The following is a 17,991-nucleotide window of genomic DNA, read 5'->3' on the forward strand; positions in this document are numbered from 1 at the left end:
CTTTTTGTCTAAAAATTAAAAAGAAGGTTATAACTAATATAAGAAAAACTATATACAATAAATATAATAACACTATATATAGTATATATATATATGCTATATACAGGCAATAAACGCATTAACAATGTCTAGTCCATTAACAGTTGACAAATTCAGAGAAAATACTCCATATCTATCCTATCGTGGTGGGTCCAAAAGTTTCTACCTAATTCACTTTGTATTCTAACTGACATTACCAAAACTATCTTTTTATGCCTCTCAACCTTATACTCTTTACATTTCTTAAGTGAATTTCTTTTCTGAATCTGATAACAAGGAAAACTGTAACTATGAAGTCTTCAACTCCATCAGAGACCCTAGAAGAAAATAATATAACTTGAGTAAGCTGGAAATGCAAGCAAGTGAAATCCAAAAAATGTGAAAAATAACAGAAACAGCTGGCTGCCCGAACAGTCATCCAAGATTCCTTTGCAACATTGGGGTATCCATCTTCAGCCTATAGCCTTAGCATATCTGACAGATTTTTCTGTGAAGCAGGATATTCTGAAGGGCTGTCCTACCTTGTCTTGGCAAAGTCCAACAGGTCTTTCCTTTGTGTCCTGCTTGTACAGTTTGGACAGTATACTGTCAGCAATTGAGGCAAGAGCACTTTCTTGCCCAGGGGCTAATCTTTGCCATAAAGAAAGTAAACTCTGCTGGGTAGTGGCCAGCACTCAGGAGGCAGAGGCAGGTAGATCTCTATGAGTTCCAGGGGAGCCTGATCTGTAAGAACTAGTTCCAGAACAGGTTCCAAAGCTACAGAGAAACTCGGTCTCGAAAAATCAAAAAGAAAAAAAAAAGAAAGAAAGTAAACTTCGTGTGGAGTTTCTTCAATGCCCATCATCTTCTCTGAAGTAGATCCGTGCTGCCAGGAGCAGACATGTCTCTTTGTCATTAAAAAGAAAGAAAGAAAAAAACCTATGTTATTAAAATATCTTAAATACCATATTCCATAAATCTCTGAAGTGTTTGGAGATGACCTGTCTATCTAAAATTTCTCTCTGTTTAACCTTGAAAACATACTTAGTGTGACTACAAGTTCTATTGTAAACAGGTGACTAATTGCTAACCTGCATTTCCTTATTATCCTAAATAGTTGATAATAACAACTTTCAAGGGCTAGAAATTTGTATTACTTTGTTAAATGAGTTACATAGATATCATACCTTAAACAATATTAGAAATGTATGTGCAATATGTTTTAACAAAAATAAGTTTAACTTTGTATCAATATACAAAAAATACAAGCCAATATAAAATATTTAAAACTTGTAATTGCTTTCTGATTTAAAAGTAGACCCAATAATCTACCTTTTAATCCTGTATCTATATCTCCCTTATTTCTTTTTAGAGTAGATTCAATAATCTACCCTTATATCCTATCAATATCCCTCTTTTTTCAAAATAAGAACTCTGAATCTAATCTTCTTTGTTCAACTCTCTTCCTGACTGTTGACCAATAACAACTTGTAACTAACCCCCCTAAACATTGACATATATCCATAATCCATTGAATGACCAAAACCCACCCATCCCACCTCTTGGAAATGTAGGCATTGTATTCTTAAATTTACTTCCTGTTGCCTGGGGAAGATGATATCTTTGATAAAGCGTGAAACTCTTAATCTCAGGGTCATGGGTTCTAGGTCCACACTGGGCACCAATATGTAGCACGAGTTCTAATAGGTCTTAATAATAAAAGCCTGGAGTCAGATATAGGAAAAATGCTGAAAGATCAGAGAGATGAGGGAGCAAACCACAGCCACCTTACCTACTCAACTTTCCAGCTGAGCTCCTTTCTACTCCTGCCTTATCACTTCCTCTTTCCAGTCAACTATATCACTTCCTGTCTGTCTGTATAGACCTCCAGACCTCTATGGTTAGCTAGCGGCTAGCTCTGCCCTTTGATCTTTGTACAAGCTTTATTTATACAAAAAAGATATCACCACAGTTTGATAGGTAGATTCTGGATAGCTATGAGGTTGAATATCTACTAGGGTTTGTTATTTGTAAACATTTGAAGTTGATCCTTGATAAATTAAGGAAAGGAGTATCCTGGAAGAATACCAGTTAGCTCATAGAATCAGTTGGAAGATTGGAAGCACAGGCTGAATAAAAGACAGGAACCAATGAACTACAGGGATAAGTACAATAATTACCTTTTCGTCAGGTCAGGGTTGTATCCATGGAATGAATGAACATGGGCATTCTTTTACACCCAGGCCTAACTGCAATGAAGCATCAGAGTCCTGGGAGAGAGAATGCAGAAGATGTGTGTTGGCCACATGCTCGCTGATTCATAAGTCTGCTGGCAGCGTGGTGAGCTCAGATAATTTCCCTCAAAAGAAATTAAAGTACTGGGCAGCAGAGGAGAGACTGTCTAATGACTACTCCAATTCTGGGCACTGCCTCCTACAGAGAAAATGGATGAATCCTTAGTTCCCAAAGGTGGCATTTGTGACTCTGCTTTAGTTTGTCCCTTGTCACCTTCCTCATAATCTGCTTATCCTTCCTACTTTCCTCACCAGATCTTTCTTCCTCTCCTTCCACTTCAGAGATCCTACTGCTCCCAAAAGTATTTTACCCTATGCCTTCCCCCAGAAGCCTTCAGTCATCTAGGCCCACACTGACTGTGCCTTTCTCCAAACTCCAGTGGCCCTGGTCATCAGCACAGCTGTGGATAAAGTTGTCCTGAACCGTTTCTTTCAGGGGCTGGGCTCTGCCCTACGTTCTCGAATGCAGTAGCCTCCCCCAGCTTGGCTTCTACTCCCCACTGTCCTCACACATGGAGTCAGTCAGTGATGACTGCATGCATGTTGATGAAGGCTCGACGTGCGTGTATGTCACAGTGTCACCAGCTGCCTCGTCCCATGTTAGAAATGATTCAGGCCTAACGTTCTTGAGGGTTGAGTCAACTGGGACCGAAGATCTGACTTGTTCAAAGCTGCGTCGCTAGTTATGGCAATTCGATTCCTAGAATCTAGCTCTTACTATTTCCAGCCAACCAATTCTCTTTCTTGCCTTGGAGTGCGTGTGTGTGAGTGTGTGAGTATGTGTGTGTGTGTGTGTGTGTGTGTGAGAGAGAGAGAGAGAGAGAGAGACAGAGAGAGAGAGACAGAGAGAGAGAGACAGAGAGAGAGAGCATGCGCATGTGTGCATGTGTGCATGTATACATGAGTATCCACGTTATATGACAGGGTTATTCCACTTCACTAAGTAGATTCTAGTCAAATACCATGGTTGGCGAATTAAGCTCTCTGTCAGTGGTTGTCCAGTTAATGAAATAAAACCCTCCTGGAATGACAGCATTGTGTTCTCCGCCTTGTTGCTACATCCTGGCCCACATGTTTGCAAGTAAGGAAGCCCCCCTGCAAGCAGCGTTGGTTAATTCCTCCTGAACACTTTGTTTCTATTTAGAGTTGGTGAATTTTACTGAGTGGACTATTTGGAAAGTCTTTGGAGAGTCACCCAAATCTTTGTCACCCCAAATCACTCTGAGTTGGCTCCCCTCCATCCCATCTCCCTCCCACCACACTCCTCTGTTAAGGGCTGCTTGCAGAATCAGGTGGTGTACTGGCAATAAAGTCACAGGGAACGAACATTTTGACAAGGTAATGGGCCCCTGCCTTTCTCGACATTTGCGAGGGAGTCAGAGTCCATTATAATGTCACAACTATGCGTGCCATTGACATCACATTGAATAATTAAAAGGCAGTTTAATCGTAGCACTCATCCACTTAGCATCTGCTTCCAGATGCCAGGGAAGCTGCTTCCAGGGGGGAAGCCACGAGGTACAGATGGAGGGTGCGTTCAAACCTGGGTCACCACTGAGACCACAGGGCTGCAGGGGGCCAGTGCCTGACCCCACTACGCCCACTGAGACCACAGGGCTGCCGGGAGCCAGTGCCTGACTCCACCAGCCACAGGGCTGCAGGGGGCCAGTGCCTGACCCCACCAACCACAGGGCTGCAGGGGGCCAGTGCCACAATCCCCATTCATGGAAAACAAGACAATAGAAATCCTCTAGTCCCTTCTGCTTTTTTAATGCAATCCAGAAGTCAATTTTCTCTTTAACAGTTTCTATTTTTGTTGTTGTTGTTGAGAGTTTGGCTTTTCTCACTCATTACAATAAACATGTTATGGAGGGAATTAAGGCAGGTGTGTACTGGAGCCTGCTCTAAACTGAGCTTCTCTGTGCTGTGACTGTGGGAAAGAAGATGGGCTGGGGGTTTTGTGTTCTAGAGGAGAGAAGACATGCACACCCCTCATAAATGTGTGCATGCGCACGCTCACATGAACATTTGTGCTACATGTTGTCCTGAAATGGGGGGAGCATAGGCATGGCTGGCTGAGTGATATGTCTGGGGCCTCTTGGCTTTGGAGGAAAGTTCTGAAAGGTCAGGAGCTTCCCTTGAAGAACATTCCAAAGGGCTCTGGGTGAGAGGAACTGGACATGTTGGAAGACTGTGATAGCCACGGCGTAGTTGTGAAGAGAGGGCATCAGACTAGTAGGGAAAGGCAACTGGGCCTAATTCCCCCTCTTCTGACTGCTGGTCTGTCCATGTCCTGGGATATAGGCCTCAGAGACAATAGGTGGGAGCAGAGAAGTGTAGAGAAGGAAGCCACCTCCTCCTGGTCATAGTGACAATAAAGTGAAGTCATCTCATGTCATCTCCATTTTTTAATGACAGTGAAACTTGGGCAAATTGCTTCACCTTTCTGTGCATGGCATGAGTTTCCTTGTCTCTAGAAGCCATGCTTGCTTCATGCAGTCACAGGGAGGAGTCAGGGCAGCCACAATGCTAAGCACAGAGCAAGTGTTCAGTGTATAGTATCCTGGCATTTGTCTTTGGGGATCAGCAAGAGCTGCCGTAGATGCTCCTGCTGTGTGCCAGGTACCATTCTGCCTCTGTGGGCTGAGTCCATTTATATTGCCACCTTCATTTGGCACAATAACCTTACCGAGTGGACTTTATGGCTACAGAAAGCTGAACCCAGAGTGGTTGACTCATTTGCTCAAGGCAGCACCGCTGGCAGGAGGCAGAGTGGCATGCTAGTGCCCGACTCCTACCTTTCAGCCCCTTCTCCACCTACCCTTTCCCAGAAACCTCTGCCAGAGGGTCCCCAGTCCCCACCCTCCATCCCATGAAGATGACGAGCTGGAGAGGATGTCTTCAAGGTGCTTTAAAAGTCCTCTGGAGGCAGAAGAGGGAAGACCAGGGCTCCACAGTGGTCAGGCCCCACATTCACAATCCAGATCTGCATCCCAAGACAGGTGGCAGCCTGTTGCTTGGAGCACGTTACCCTTGCCGAGACAGGACTGGACTCTGATGTAGTCCTTCCCTGGACCAGAGCCTTGGCAGAGCAAGAGAAAGCAGTGGCCATGGAGCATGGACCCGAGAGGGAAGACCCCACTCTGCACTCTCCCAGGACACCCAAGGCAGATTCTTCACCATCCCTTCTAGAAAGAGCAAGGGGTCGCAGCCTGTGTATGGCATATGGACAGGGCTCCAGCCCCTACTGTCAGCTCAGCTACAGCAGTACAGCTCTGCTTCCAATGGTGGATTTACACCAAAGATGGTCTTGTGGGAAAACTGTCCACTCATTCCTATTCAAAAAGCCTACAGTTGCAGCTGGGCATCTGAGACCTGGTCCACCACGTGAGCCAGGCAGCAGCCTGCGCTGAAGCCCATTATCTGTGTGGCCCAGAGGGACAGTGGTGGAGCGAAGAGAGAAAACACCTCCATTCATACCTGCTGCTGCGGAGTCACCTGGGCACCACTGCACAGCCAGCTGGTGAGACTGTCAATAAATAAACACCATGCCCTCTGCCTGAGCCTGGGAACACCCTGTGAATACCAAATGAACAGCCACCCTTCCCTTAGGGAGCATGGAGTCCAGCTAACGGAGAAAGTGCTTACATTCTATCCCCCAGAATGGCTCATTTGCATAGCAGCAGCCCCTACAAATGTCTTCAAGGTCTTCTCACATCCTTTGCCCTCACCTGCCAGCTCCAGGCACAGTGTTTCTCTCCCTCCTCCCTCCCAGTCCACAGCTCTCACCACAGCCTTCTCCTTGCCACACTCGCGAGGCCTCCTCCACTACTGTGGAACATGCGTGCTCACCCTACTGTAACCCTGGGTTCCCCTGGAGACCCACGTTGCTTTCCCTCACAGCACTCCATGCAGTGTGGAATTAAAGCTATTTGGGCTTCTGTTTGCTTAGTGCCTGCCAGTCCCGTGGGCTGTGCTCAGTGCTGTTTAACCTGAGTCCAGCAGAGGGTCTGTCTAACGCTGGAAGCGCAGATATTTTACACGAAGAAAGAATCCATTAGAAGATTTTCATAGGTGAGCTTGGGAAGAGGTGAAGGCCCAGACTATAGGGGCCTTGAACCACACAGATTGAGAGGTTTTTGCCATTGCTATTGAGCGACCATAGACAATCCCTTCCTCTCCCCTTCCCTCCTTCCTTCTCTCTCCCCCTCCTTCCCTCACTTTCTTCCCATCTTTATTTATTCTTTTCTTTATTTTTTCTCTCTCCCTCTTTTTTTCCTCCTTTCTTGCATCTTTTTTCTTTTCCCCTTCCTTCCCTCTGCCTCCCTTCCACCCCGTTTCTCTTCTTCCTTTACTCACCACACACATCCCCTCCTCCTTTTTCTCCCCCTCCCATGCATAAAAAGAGAAGAGAAAAGATAACAGGACTGAGCCCATGGCTAAGATGGGCTGTGATCGCGTGGTACTTAGGAACAGGTGGGTTTTACTAACCCGGTGCCCAGGGCTCAGCAGGTGTCTCCAGGTAGGGTCTTTCAAAGCAGGTACTAGGATTCCAGAGGTTTCTGTGGCTCAGCAGAATCTGCAGGGCCCATGACCAGCATTGACTGTTCCGAGGGATCACCTTCAGTTCCCAGCCTGACAACTTGGTCACGCACCAGCTCCCTTTCATTACTTTTGTCTCCAGACACTGCCCTAGAGAGGGCCCCAACCTGGCAAAAGTATCTCCCAGCCCCAGAGTCACACTCCAGTGGCCACAAGAGGCCACCAGCACTCTGCAGAGGGTCTGAGCAGGCCAGTTGGTTTCCTCTGGGTCTGCGTGGAATGATGGCAGCCCCCAGCCCCCACACTCACATGGTAACTTGGATAGCTATGTGAACAGCACAGACAACGGAGGAACACTCCCCCAATTCAAATCCTGTATCTGCTGCCTGCAAATCACTTGTCTGTGCCTTAGTTTCCTCATCTGCACATGCTAGTGGGTTATATGACCATAGTGCAGTTGAACCACTCCATCCAAGGGTCCATAGCTACAGATTCAACTATGGGAAATAAAAAAATATTTGGAAAAATATTGAATGTACAGGTATTTCTTTCTTGTTGTTTTTGCCTAGTCAATAGACTATAGCAGCTGTTTCCAGCATCTACCCTGTGATATATACATACACACACACACACACACACACATATGGAACAAAGATGATTCTCTGTGCAGGAGGATGTGTGGAGGTTGCATGCAAATACTACATCATTTTATATGAAGGTCCTAAGTACTCATAGATTCTTGTGTCCATGAGTGTTCTGCCACCAGTCAGTCCCATGGGGATGCCAAAGGAATGGCTGTACTTACCTCCTATCACTGGACTACTGTATGAGTTTCCATCTGTAAACTGGTTGGGCATGGTCCTGCTGCCTGCCCTGTAGCAGGCAGGATCACTGTAGTAAACTGGATGCAGAATCTCCTGGACTCATGTGGGAATTCTCTGGCAGGACACAGGGATGCTCTCATGTTTACTGACTTTCTACTGGTCACTGGAGCTTTGTGAAAAAGCTCATTGCCCACTTCCTCAAGGCTTCCCCGCATTGATCTGGAAGCTCCCTGAGGATGGGGACCAAGCACCCAGCACCAATGCATAGTAGTAACTAGGGGATTGTTAGGTAAGTAAACTACTGGAGGGTTAGAATTGATGATGCTGTGGCTTGGGAGATGGGGAAAGAGAGAGGACAAGTTCTTTCTTAAGATTCTGTTGTTCCAGAGGACATGTGGTAATCTCAGTCACTATTCTCACTATTCTGGTGAAGGGGACACCAAGAGTTAGTTTATGGAATGTAATATCAGGGACCGTGTCACTGAAATTAGTGATATGGATCAGGATTCTATTTGGATCACACATGAGTGTAAATGATCCTTTGTTTACGGTAGGCATACTGGGATATTTACTTCTAAGTCTACAGGCAAACCAAGTACCCAAGAATCTGAAGTCAGCACAGGGAAGTAAGGAGTGAAATCAAAATGTTTGTCAGGGAGGCTTAAAAGGGTTCTGAAGAGGCAATTCCCATGGAAGAACAATCTAGTGGCAAAAAAAAGCGCTTCTCTTTGTAATCATGTTGGTGGCAGCAGGAGGCCAGCCTTGAGTAGACCCAGGCTCATGTGCATGCAGAAGAAGCATAGGTCTTGCCAGGGATAGGTGGGGGTGAGGATGTCCATCTGCTGAAGGACTGGGGATGTCCCAGAGGAAGCAGGCACAGAGGCAGCAATGGGATGGAGAGGGGCAGGCATGTCTGGAATCTGGCTTGCTTGTCTCGGAGGCCTGGCCTCTCCAAACATTAACTGTGCAAGCCCTCTAAGCTGGCTAATGGAAAGGTGACACAGCCCTGTACTCCTCAGTCTCTTAGTGGTCACCACCTACCGTATCGATGTTGGCAGTGATGGACTTCAGAAAGGAAACCCATCTCCATTGCATCGTTTTCCCTCACCAGATGATTCCTTCTGACCTTCAGAGAGGGTACCCACCTCGGCCAAGTGCTCCAACCAGCTCTGCAGAGTTCTTGTACCATAGACTATGGGGGTCTGAGCATCATCCTTGTAGCCTGTCTATGCTGAAGCCACTCTAGGAATTGGAAGACACTTGAGGATGAAGTCAGGAGACAGACAATACAGCCCAATGGAGGGATACCCAGGCCCGATGTCCAGAAGGCCAGGTTGTGCGGGTAGAGGTGTAGAGTTGTCTTTCTGTGTTAAGTGACAGATCAGTTTTCCCCTGCAACGTCTACATGGGAGCTTTCAAAGTTACCTGAAAATGAATGGCTCAAAGCAGGATCCCCATGATAGTACTGACCTCAGTTGAAAGCTTTTTAGAAATTCAGATCAGTATCAGTGGCTGTAGTGGTTTGAATGTAATTGGCCCCCATAATCTCATAGGGAGTGCTGCTATTAGGAGGTGTGGCTTTGTTGGAGGGCGTACGGCCCTGTTGAGGAAGTATGCCACCATGGGGGCAGGCTTTGAGGTCTCTTTTCCTACAGCATTGCTCAGTATGATAGATAGTTTGGCTTGCTGTTGCCTGCAAGATGTGGGACTTTCAACTATCCCACCACCATGTCTTCCTACAAGCTGCCATACTCCCTATCGTGATAATGGGCTGAACCCCTAAAACTGTAAGGGAGTTACCCCAATTAATTTTTTTGTAAGAACTGCCATGGTCATGGTGCCTTTTCACCGCAAAAGACCCTAAGAGAGTGGCCCAATAGGATCCCAGGAGATATTCATTTGCACATAAAGCAAAAGAAACAAAAAAAAAAAGCCCAAAATGATTGAGCCTATCTCAGCTCAATGCATGACATCTACTAGGGGCTGGACAGTCATCTGATCAGGAGAAATAACTAAGTTTTCAGGCTACCATTCTTTCCTCTTTCTGCTTAAATGTTGCAGTTTGGTGTCTTTGTTTTTCCTCTGCCACAGGACACAGCTGGTTGCTTACTGTACTGCTCTGCCATGGAATCTGCTGCCACATAGGCACCTCAATTTGTCTTCTCTTTCTGCATTTGGAGATTGACTGGTTAGAGCTGTTTTGGGCTTGAGACTTCTGAACCAAGTGGTTATTGCTTGTGAAATGTTAGGCACTGGGATCTACACATGTATAATACATAGGTTTGCAAGATTCTCTTATAAATTACAGGTTTTATGATCCTGGTTTTTCAGATGGATGACATGAATTGTAACAGCGCCATATATCCCTAAGAAGATAATGCCTGCAACAATGGAGGCCCCATAGATCACCACCAAAGAGGTGCAGCATTTAGAAATGTAAAGTTTTTATTTTTAAGTGCTTCTGGTATTTTAAAACTGTCATCTCTGAGGTCCCCCACGAAGTGACAGGTTTGGAACAAATGCCATTTGTCATATAAACCCCAATCCCTCACTATCACCTAGAGTAGATGACTGAACCCGCCAAGGTGCAAGTGAGTATGTTTGGAAAGAAAGGAATCCTTCCATTCTGTTATACTTCCTCTCCCCCCACCCAAACATATACACATACACACACATATACATGCACGTGTGTGCACATGCGCACAGCAAAGATACATACACACACATAAAGCACACAGAGACAGACACACAGATACATACAAACACACAGAAATAAACACACACACACACACACACACACACACACACACACACACACACACCAGACTCACTGCTACACCAGCCCTTAGCAATATGTCCAGTTTCTAAGGAGAATTTGAATAGTGGCAACTGGCTAAGCCAACACTGTTTAGTTATTCATGCCCAAACCACAGCATGCTATTGGTTAACAGGACATTCCTTGAAGCCAGATGATCTTGGGTTCAAATCTCTAATTCTACCTCTTAGCAGCTGAGCCACCTCAGGAAAGTTACTGAGCACGCCCGAGCCAGCAGAAAGCATAGTATGGCTCTATCTTTGCCCTTCTTCTCACCCTTGGACTAGCCTTTCCTCCTTGTTCATGGCTCCAACTACAAAGAGCTCCTTCTGGTTCCCCAGGCACACAGAACAACCTACCAGCTTCATGCTTCTACTTCAGAATCTCCACACTTGCCGTCTCTCCTGCCAGGGATGCATTCCTTGTTTCCACTTGCCAGCTCCCTCCTTCCCTCCTTGCAGATCTCTGCTCTCGTTGTGCTCCCCCTGAAACCATCCTGCCAGCAAAGCGCTCTTCCTCAGCCCTACTGCATGCTAGTGTTCTACCCAGCAAGCATCACTCCTCACTCGCTGTTCATGGGGGTGCAAGTGCCTGCCTTGGGTGTTTAATACTCTGTCCTCAGAACCATGGACAGCGCCAAGCACCGCTGTAAAGCGCTGCCAGAGGAATAGATGCTCTCGCTGTGTGAAAGGAAGGTACTTAGGGCATTCTGGTTGAGAGGATTGACTGAGATAAAGTGTACAAGACACTTAGCGTAGCTGCTGCCAAGTGGACTCACAGGCACTTACATTTAATGAACACATAGTAAGTGCCAGACGTGGATTAAGCTCTTTGCCCATATTAATTCACTTGATCTTCAAAACAATCCTTCGACGGAGATGCTGTTGTTATAGTAGCCACTTAAGCAAAGAAACAAAGAGGCAGACACTCTACTAGGAAGGACTAAAGCCACTATTGAAAGCTATACATCTAGTCTCGGCCCTCTAACAAATCCCGAGATAGGTGAGCTGTGGCTGGCATTGGCATTGTTTCTGTTTCCCACGATGCCTGCCTCACTCAGGAGGTGGTGGCTGTCCCATCATCTAGTCTATGGGACATGGCCTAGGGTAGCAAATAACACTGGGGCAGAAGTTTGGTGTTCTGTGTTCTTCCCCTACTCCTGAGACTCACTTGCTGCGTGATCATGGTAACGTGACTTCTCCTGTCCGAGTATATTAAAGTGGGACTTCTCAGTCCTCTTCCTATTGTTGCAGAGGTCCTCGGGGTATATGCGGATGGGCTTCCATGGGAAGTACTGTTGGAGCGAGGGAATGAAGAGAGAGGTGTTCAGCTCGAACTCCCCCGCATGTGGCACTCAGGTGACATCTGAGCAGAGGCTGCAAAGTTCTCAACTGCCAGAGGCAGGTGGCTGAGCCTGTGCAGGGTACACACCTGCTGAACGCAGCCCCCACCTGGCTACTGAGCACTCACAAAGGGAGCCCTACTTTGCCAGATGTCTCTCGATAAGCCAGGAGCCTGGATTTCGTTTTCGGCCTGGAGTCCAGAGCCTCGTGAATGAATTTTTCATGTGCAGTTTCTCCGTGGTTTTCCTAGAGCACCCGGCGATGTGATCATAGGAAGCACACCTGTCGGCCGGATTGGGCCAAGTCCACCGTCTCTGCATCCAAATCACTGCGTGGAGAGCTGCTACTCTGGAGAGGCCCAGGAGAGGAGCTTGAGTCTGCCATCCACGCCACCTGCAAAGCCTGGGGATTGGCACCCACTCCTTTCTTGTCCCAAAGCCACAAAGGATGCTCAGGGGCTGGGGCTGGGACTGGGGCTGGAGGATGCACCTTCCTCTTACATGTCTCTCTTTCTTTTCTTTTTTCAGTGCTAGGATTAGAACTTAGGGCCCTCCACTTGTTAGACAAGCACTCTTCCATGGAGCTATGTCATACTTCCACAGTACATTTTTAAGATATTGTAAACAATATTTAAACATGAACAGCATAAAGGTATACACTGTTGGAAGTATACAGAAAGAAAAGACCCCAGCCTTCTTGCTAGAAGTAAATTGGCAGTTTCCCGTGGGCCTCTACCGCACACCTGTCTTGCTTTGCACTCAGCTCGTGTCCTGCACATTTTATTCTGTATTTTTATTTAACGTGTCTCCAACATATTTTCATATCATCTCACACAGACCCATCTCTTCATCCTTTTACTGCCCTATAACAAGTCATTTTATGGATTTACTGCCATTTATTTTACCAATCCCCGTGACCAGACTCTTTGTGAATATCCAAGTCTTTATTTTACAGATAATGCTGCACAGAATAGCCCTGTCTGCATGGCATTTTTGTAGACCTGCTTGTCTGGAGCTTAGGAAATAGTGCGTGTTTGTTGGCTGAGGTGGTACACACCTGTAATCCCAGAATTTAGGCGAAAGTGGTGAGAGGATGAGGCGTTCAAGGTTATCCATGGCCACACGGTGACTCTGTGACCAGTCCAGGCTACATGAGACTTTGTCTTAAAAATCAAAAGTCTGCACTGATGAAGGGGCTTAGTGTCCAAGACTACTGGTCTGAACTCAGTCCCAGAGACCCACACGTTAGAGGGAGAGAATACCAACTCCCCCATGTTGTCCTCTGACCTCCATTTCCCTCCATGGCACAAGCATGCACCCCTCACACTCACACAAATAAGTAAATAACTGTAATGATTTTTAAAACAAAGAAAAGAAATAGTATGTGCATATTTTTTTCAAAAAGTCACTAAAATCAATGGAGATACGAACAGTGATACATTAACCTAAAATACCTTTTCCTAGTATGAATTAAATATTACTGGCAGGAATCAGATGGCACTGAATGCTAATGAGAGGTAACTGTGAATGAAAAGTGACTCCATGTTCTTCCTATCATTCTTCATAGTGTTCATGTAGCTTTTCTCTACATTTAAAACACTTTCCAATTTAAAAGTGTTAACCAATTATTCGAATAAAGCAGCCAGAAAATCAAATTTGGGATTAACATTGTGGCTTGCTTGAAACCTTATATTATTAATTGTAGTATAGTGGATCCTACTATTTAAAGTCTTTTATGCCATGGTTTTGTTTTTAATTATAGGGCTGAGGGTGGCTCAGTAGTTCTTGCTGCTCTTGCAGAGAACCTGAGTTCTGTTCTCAGCACCCACGCTGTCGCTCATAACTGCAACAGTAACTCCAAATATTTGATGCCCTTGCCTAGCCTCTGTGGGTACTGTACACACACACACACACACACACACACACACACACACACACACACACACACAAAACCTTTAGAAATGATAGCAATGATGCAGACTCATGGGATAAAGATTTAAGCAAGTGAATTACCTGCTGCCTTTGCCCACCAGCTCCCCCTGTGTGCCAAGGCAACTAATATCAACCTGGTATGAAAATAGCGCTAGACGTTTTCTGATGTGCATGCATGCATGTGTCTATGTGGGTATTCTTTTTTTTTTTTTGAGATAGACTCTTGTTCTGTAGTCCAAGCTGGCCTCTAACTCTCAGCAATCCTCCTGCCTCAGCCTTCCCATTGAAGAAAGCCAGGAGTGCACCACTATACCATGCTCTGTTTATGCATTTTAAATCAGTCTGACATGCCACAGACCCCCTCTGTCAGCAGACTGACAAATCCTTTTCTTTCTGGTTTCTTTACCCATGCACCCCATATTCAGCACAAATATTTGTTTTTCAAATAATAACAATAATAAACCTTATTAACTAAAATAATCCAGTTTATCATGCAAAATGTAGGTAATCTATACACAAAAGAGAAGGGCATAAAAGTTACCTGTAGCTACTGTACCCATGATCAAGCCACCAGTGCTCTGCTCTGCTTCCTTTGACTGTTGCTGTGCATGCTGTCACACGTCTGGGAATGTCTGCGTGAGGGCTGATCCAATGAACCTGCCGCTTTTGTACTCATTGTTCTGGTGAGGCTCGTCCCTCCATAGTGAACATTCTTGTAAAACTTAGAAGTTGAGGATAACTCAAATGCTACTTGTCATGCCCGTGAAGTGGGGTGGGTGGGGTCTGGTCAGGAAAGGCTTCCTGGAGGTGGTGGTGCCGGAGCAAAGACCTGATGACAGGCCGGAAGTCATTAAGTTAGAAAAAAAGAGATGGGTGTGCAGGAACAGGGACCAGCTGGAAGTCAGAGTACACCTGGGTTGACAAAGCCGATGCGAGGCTCGATGGTACAAGGATTTGGGATGAGGAAGGTAGAGAGCTCTTAGAGGAATGTAAGGGATTGGAGGGTTTGGCTTGAAGGTAGAAGAAACACATGGAAGAATTCAGTCCCTGAGGGAAAGGGAGATGGTGCAGCCATGTCTGAGAATTGCATTTTGGACCGTGACAGTTGTGGGAGGGGTGGGAGAGGCAGCAGAAGACCAATGTCCCCTGACCTGACCTTTTTTAGGTAGACACCCTAAAACTCCTGCTTAGATCTCCCTGGAAACCCAGAGTCACTTCTGGGATGGTCATGTTGAGCATTTGTGAGGATCTCAGCTGGTGGACTTGTACTCAGTGGGCGTGGCTTCCGTGGGTGTGGCCTCCATGGGTGTCGCCTCCAGGCCCCAGAACTCCTGCTAATAGGACCATTAACAATCTGATGGAAATGATTTTGAAAACCTTGCATTAGAAGAATCTGTAGCTGCTTTCCATGGCTTGTTTAAAAGGAAAGAAAGAATCACTGTGTAGGATCCTGGGAACCCACATATCAGAAGCCAGCAGATGATGGCATTGCACAGACCACAGAGGGTGTGGAGGGGCTTCCTCCCCTAATTATCCCCAGGTCAGCGGTCTCAGCATCTCCTTGGAGACCATCTACCTTCCACCTGTACAGTTGGAGAAGCCGAGGGGTTCAAAAGAAACAAGATGACTCGTGTATTTCTAAAAATCAGACCGGCACATGAAAACCAGTGTCCAGGGTCAGATGGTCATCAAAATCCCAGAGGCTCTTCCAACCTGAGCTGCATCCCTGAGGCCCATGGCCTTCTGGGCCATTCAAACTTGTCATATCTGCAACCCGTACCAATCAGTGCTCCTCCGACCAGGACCTGTGTTGCCTTTAGTAACTGTCTACGTTCATACATGCAAGAGACACACACACACACACACAAAATCCAACAACTTAAGTGATCAGAAATGGATTGTCTTCCATATGGCATTAATCATGTTGACCTGGTAATTTTTCACTTTTCACTCAGGTCTAGTTCAGAAAACTCCCAAAAAATGCAAACAAGGAGGAACAGTGCATGTGTGTGCGTGCATGCACTGTATGAGTTTACATGTGTGCACATGCATTTGTATTTGTGATCTCTCATGATGGTCAACTGTGCCCTATCACTCAAGTTCTCAGGCTTGCCATAGCGGCCAGAAGGTTGGATTATGATCCCCAGTTGTCCTAGAATGCCCACATCTGCCTATGAACTCCTGCCCGCCCTCCTGTGAGATGCATGATTTTGGGAGGTTGTATACTTTCTTTAAAAGTTGGTTTTTCAACTGCAGAGTGGGTTTGTGGCCCTGCCTCCCATGGGTGTGATGACTTGATGAGATGGTGTCTAGCCGATAGACACTTAGCCTGAATGCAGTTAATGGCGATTGTCATTTCTGTCGTGGCTGTGCATAAGAGATGCTCAGGCGTGATAAGAGATATTTCACCTTGAGGGATCTGGGTATGTCTGGATCCACCCACAAAGACAAATCAGAGCCGACACAAGTGAAGGAAAAAGGACTCTCTGGAAACCCAAGGGCTGAGAGAGCACTGGAAATCTAATCTGTGAGAGGACTGTCAAAATGGAGAGAGAGTTGGCGTAGTCCAGCCCATGGTCAAGTTCACAGATGAAGGAGTGAGCATAATGGATCAAAGCTGCCGACGAGGCCTGAGAAGGTGAATGATAAGACTACAGCTAGAAGGCTGAGGAAGAAGTGTAGAAGGGGGCCCGTGAGGCCAGGCAGTCTGCACAGCCAAGGCCTCGGATATGAGGAATGGGCAGGTGAGGTCAGGCAGTCCCCATAGCCAAGGTCTGGGATATGCGGGGGCTGCTTCAAACAGTGCTGTATGAACCCTATGGGGGGGGGCTTCTGCAATGTCACAGAGCTCAGCAGCATGCTATCCTCTGGCTGAGGACACTGCAGGGCTCCATCTGAGTATTAACCTTGACTTTGGCGACCAGACAAGAGCAGACTTTTTCATTGTTCTTTAAAAAAAAAATTGTTACACCTTATGTATTATGTGTGAGTGCACACATGTAAGTGCCACCAGGGACATGGGGAGGCCAGAGGAGTCACATCTCTCCATCCACAGTGTGGGCTCCAGGGACCATACTCACATTGCCAGTTGTTGGGGCAAGCGCTTTCACCCACTCAGTCTTCTCATTGGCCACTTGTATCATCCTCTCCTGGCAGGGAGGTCGTAGGCAGAAAGCCTGGGCCTCTAGGCTGGGCTTTGACAATACAACAGGAGATGTAAGAGGTGTGTCTGGTCCTTGTAGACTAATTTGTCCTAGACCAGAGCCAGCTATCAAAGGCTGTTTGTAGTGGGCCGGCTGTATTATACATGACATTCATTTGCTGATTTGCATTTCCTTCACCTCTTAAAAAATGAAAAGCAAGAACAAATAAATGATGAAGGGAAGGGAAGGGAAGGGAAATGGAACGCTTAATAAATGAATAGGCAGCAGTGATGAAAGGGCTGGGTACAGTTGGAGAACACAATGAGTTCATGCTTTGTGGCTCTTACTCTTTCCAGAGGGAGAAGGTGCAAAAGGGAACAGCGAACTCTAAGTTCTTTCCACACTCCGTGTGAGCATAGCCAGGCCAGGCTATCTCTCCAAGCCTCAGTTTCCCTGTCTGAACCGTGGGTATCCATCCTAGTTTGCAATCTGCTGCTCTGTTCAATCACAGGTTATAATCCATCACTGACAGAAGCAGAGGCAGGAACTGAAGCAGAGACCACGAGGAATGGTGCTGACTGGCCTTCTTCCAGGCTCATGTGCAGCTACCATTCTTTATTAGCCCAGGCCTACCTGCCTAGGGGTGACACCACCCACAGAGGGCTGGACCCTCCTACACCAAGGAGCAGTCAAGCAACATGCCCCTACTGACATGTCCACAGGCCAGTCTGACGGAGGCAATTCTTCCATGGAGGTTCTCGGTTATCAGTTGTTGACAACCAAGGTTAGCCATGCCGAGGGCATCGTGGTACCTGGCTTGCTTGCCTTGAAGTACACATGGGAGATTGGCCTCAGTCATATAGATTAGAAACCTGAAGCTCAACCAAGGGATACTCAATACTCAGGGATCAACAAAGGGAGCCTCTTTTGGCACAACTCAGTGACTGTTCCTGAAACCAGAGAACCTCGTTCACCTTAGAGACAGCCTGGGGTGAAATGTGAAGTCATCATGGGCGGAGGTCTGAGATAGAGTCCTGATCCTGTCACCCTTGAGCTGTGTGGTTTTGAGCCTGTCACTTGA

The 17,991-nt window shown here is 46.5% G+C and overlaps 1 protein-coding gene across 3 annotated transcripts in view; it reads left to right on the plus strand.

Annotated features, from left to right (window-relative positions):
• The window catches only part of Asic2 (acid sensing ion channel subunit 2), a 1,092,647-nt gene that overhangs the window by 841,133 nt on the left and 233,523 nt on the right, over nucleotides 1-17,991 (plus strand). The gene's annotated exons all lie outside the window — the stretch shown is intronic.

The sequence above is a fragment of the Myodes glareolus genome, chromosome 9, assembly GCF_982192425.1.
Source record: "Myodes glareolus chromosome 9, mMyoGla1.1, whole genome shotgun sequence".
Lineage (NCBI taxonomy): Eukaryota > Metazoa > Chordata > Mammalia > Rodentia > Cricetidae > Myodes > Myodes glareolus.